The sequence below is a fragment of the Otolemur garnettii genome, unplaced genomic scaffold, assembly GCF_000181295.1.
Source record: "Otolemur garnettii isolate 467f Iridium unplaced genomic scaffold, OtoGar3 scaffold00115, whole genome shotgun sequence".
NCBI lineage: Eukaryota > Metazoa > Chordata > Mammalia > Primates > Galagidae > Otolemur > Otolemur garnettii.
The window spans coordinates 6,886,123-6,890,230 of NW_003852510.1; the positions used below are offsets into that span (position 1 = coordinate 6,886,123).

General features: G+C 39.4%; 1 pseudogene; it reads right to left on the bottom strand.

The window, feature by feature from the left end:
* Positions 1-1,389: 1,389 nt before the first annotated feature.
* On the bottom strand, positions 1,390-2,584 carry LOC100957043 (annotated as a pseudogene).
* Positions 2,585-4,108: the final 1,524 nt, after the last annotated feature.

Genomic DNA, 4,108 nt, shown 5'->3' on the forward strand with positions numbered 1-4,108 from the left:
TCCCTCCCACCACATCCTTTATGCTATAGTTGCCAAACCCTACTAGATAATACTAAAATTTTTACTTTTTAAAAAAAAAAAGAGAAAATAACTACTTGTTCATATTTACCCACACATTTACCATTTGTGGTGTTCTTCATTTCTACCCAAAGATTAAGGCTTCCCTCTACTATCATTTTTCTCCAGATAGAAAGACATCCTTTAGCATTTCTTTCAGTGAAGATTTGTTGATAAATTCTCTTACCTTTCATGTATCTCAAAATATACTTATTTCATCTGCATCCTTGAAAGATATTTTCCCTGAATATAGAGCTCTGTATTGAAAGTTTGTTTGTTCTTTTTCTTTTAGCACTTTAAGATATTGCTTCCTTTCTATTGCCTTCCAGTGTTTCTTTTTTAAAAAATGTATAAGCATATCACTATTTTTATTTTTATTTAAGCAACTACGCTGTGGGATAAAACTTTAGACAGCATGTATGACCACATTTTACACTTTAATACAAATTTCAGAACATAGAACATCACAATATTCTCTACTTTATTGTTCAAATATACATATTTTTATCTGAAATACAATATTTATAAAACGAAACAGCTCCTTGTAATAAAATGAACATTATTAGAATAGTTATTTAAATTATGTTTAAATGGTTGTAGTGGAGCCGATTTTCCTCAGTTAAGTACCTACAAGGGATTTAGCACACTCAAGGTTCTTGAATACAACTGAGAATGTGGCATTGATAAGTAAATATTACATATAAATTCAGCCAAACATTTAAGATAAAAGACTTCTGATTTTAGAAATATATTTAAAAACATACACCCATCCACTGTTGTTACACTCCCTTCATGCTTTAACGCAGCAAGTTCCAGGAGTGACAGTTTTATGTGCTTCCAGAGATCTCTCCCTTGGGGCAAACCTCAAACCTCTTCTTTCTCAGTATAGGTCTTTGTGCTAACGCATGCCATTTGCCTGGCTGAGTACCGGTCTCTAGCTGACATTACAGTTTCTTCATTGTTTGGCTTTGCAAACTTGCTCACCGCCTCAGGTGGTCTCTCTCATTCTTTGCCCTTCTCTTGCTTTCCTCCTGAGCCTGTGTTTTGCTCCTGTGGATGTCCTCCTCTTGGTTTCTTTCTTTATCCTTTTCCATGTTTCTCATTTTGCTGGATTTTTCCCGGTTGTGATAACTTATCCTTTGCCCTAGAACTGGGGCTGCTTTCCTTTCTGGTTCGATTTCTTTCTGAAGATTGAACACTTACTTCTTGTTTTTCTCTATCTCTATATTTATCATTATTTTCATATCTTTCCCTCCTCCTTTTCATGTATTCTTCCTTTTCTCTGCTTTTCTCTTCCTTCTCTCCTCTCTCACTGTGTCAGTTATAAGCATTTCATTGTCTATTTCTTTCTTGTTCTCTTGAGGAGTATTTCTTCCCATCTTTATCCCTTTTCCATTCTCTGTCACTTCTTTCTCCTTGGTCCCTTGCCCTCAGTTCATCTTCTTGTTCATGCCTCTTCCAATGGGAATCTCTATTTCTGGCCTCTCTGTGCCTATGAGAATCCTCTTTCCAGGAATCACAGTCAGTGTAATGTTTCTCTTGGTCTCTGGACTGCCTCTTTTGGTGCTGATCTTGCCTTTTCTCATATCCTTTTGACTTGGAATCTTTTGTGTGGTGTTTGGCACCGTGCCCTCTTTATTCGATAGATGACTGTGAGTGGGTCTGAGTCCTGTGATGCTTGGAATCATCTTTTGAGGTCTCTGTGATCTTTTCTCATTTGCAGTTCCATTTAGTTTCTGCCATTTCACCATCCTCATAGCTCTTAGCATCAAAGTCACTGTCTGCATCTGGGTTTTCCAGAATGCTTTTCTCCTGTGGTATTATGTTCTTTGAATTTACTTTATCAGAGTAACCACTTGATTCCTCTTCCTTTATCCCAGACCTGGCTTCATGAAAGCTGCACGTAGGTACTTCTTTCTCACCAACTGCTTAACGGGTGCTTATAAAATCCACTGAGACTTTCTGCTTTGTTACATTCCAACATGCTTCTAGTGCAGCCACCCTCCTGTCTTTCTTCCTCTTCAGCTCTCTCTCACAGCTTTTTCTTATAAGCTGATATCACAAATGCCTCATTATCATCAAATTCTCCATTTTCCATTTCTCATTCTCTCTGCATTTTCTTTCCATTCTTCTTTCCTGTTCCTTTTTTCTAACTTCAAATGCTTTTAGTAAGTTGTGAATGTACTTGGGCTTTCAATCTTTCCCCCAAAGCAACTTGGGGTTACTTTCCTCCTTTTGTTTCTGCATTTCATCATAAATACTGCCATGTTCATGCACAGTGGAATCTTCTGCAAGGGACTTCTGCATTTCCAGTTTGGTGTTTCGTGGCCTGTTTCTTAACAGCTTCCCTCTGAAGACTTTCACTCACAGAAGTCTCATCATCATCATCAGAATCACTTTTAAACATTGATGGTTTTTGCAAAACAGGGTGCAACTGCTGCGTTTTCGTTGGCAAAATAAGCCCATACTGCCTCCCTGTAATTGCCATCTTGCTCCAGTGATCGCTGGATGTGGCCGACGTGAACATAATCTTGTATATAGAAAGCCTTCAGGGATCCCCAAATTCCTACTGGAACTGACAGAGGAGTTCAGCAAGGTTTTAGAACACAGGATCAGTGTACAAGTTTGATTGTAGAAATGAAGATGAAACGAAGAAAACAATTCTGGCCGGGTGCAGTGGCTCACTTGCATCACCCCAGCACTCAGGGGATGCAGAGCTGGGTGGGTCACCTGAGCTCAGGAGTTTGAGACCAGCCTGAGCAAGAGTGAGACCTTGTCTCTATTAAAAATAGAAAAACTAGCCGGGCATTGTGGCAAGCACTTTATAGTCCCAGCTACTTTAGAGGCTGAGACAAAAAGATCACTTGAACCAGGGCAGCGCCTGTGGCTTGAAGGAGTAGGGTGCTGGCCCCATATGCTGGAGGTGGTGGGTTCAAACCCAGCCCTGGCCAAAAACTGCAAAAAAAAAAAAAAAAAAAAAATCACTTGAACCCAAGAGTCTGAGGTTGCTGTAAGCTAAGCTGAGGCCATGGCACTCTAGCCTGGGCAACAAATTGAGACTCTGTCTCCAAAAAAAAAAAAGTTCCATGTACAATAGTCTGGAAAAGAATAAAATACTTAGTAATAAACAAAAGAAGTGTAAAACATATATTATAAAACCTACCAAGCGTTATAGAAAGAAATTTAAAAAGACCTAAATAAATGGAAAGCCACTCCATGTTCACATATCAGAAGACTTAATATTGTTAAAATGGCAGTACTCCCCAAGTCAATCTACACATTCAATTCAACCCTTATCAAAATTCCAGCTGCAGCCCAGCTTGGTGGTGGGCACCTCTAGTCCCAGCTACTTGGGAGGCTGAGTCCGGAAGATTGCTTCAAGCCCAGGAGTTTGAGGCCAACCTGGGCAATAAACGGAGACCCCAGCTCTTAAAAAAGAAAATCTAGGCAGTGCCCATAGCTCAGTGGGCAGAGCACTGACCACATATACCTAGGGTGGCAGGTTCAAACCTCTGGGCCTGCTGAGTAACAACTGCAACAATAACAAAAAAAAAAATAGCTGGGCATTGTGGCAGGCGTCTGTAGTCCCAGCTACTTGGGAGGCTGAGGTAAAAGAATCACTTAAGCCCAAGAGTTTGAGGTTGCTGTGAGCTGTGATGCCATGGCACTCTACCCAGGACAACAGCTTGAGACTCTGTCTCCAAAATAAAAAAGGGAAAAGAAAAGAAAATCTAGCTGCACTCTTTGCACTGATTAACAGGGTAGTCCCCAGATAGATGTAGAAACACAAAGGGTCCAAAATAATTAAAACAATCTTGAAAAAGAACAAAGTTGGAGAATTCACTTCCTGACTTTAAAACTTACTACAAAGTTTATAATCAAGATTAGTGTGGTGCTGGCATAAAGATGTCTAAATATATTAATGGAATAGAAATGAGAATCCAAGAAAAAAGCCCTCTTATATATAGGGTCAATTGATTGTTAATAAGGACACCAAAATGATTAATGAGGGAAAGAATAGTCTTTCTAACATACGGGTTGAGACAAATGG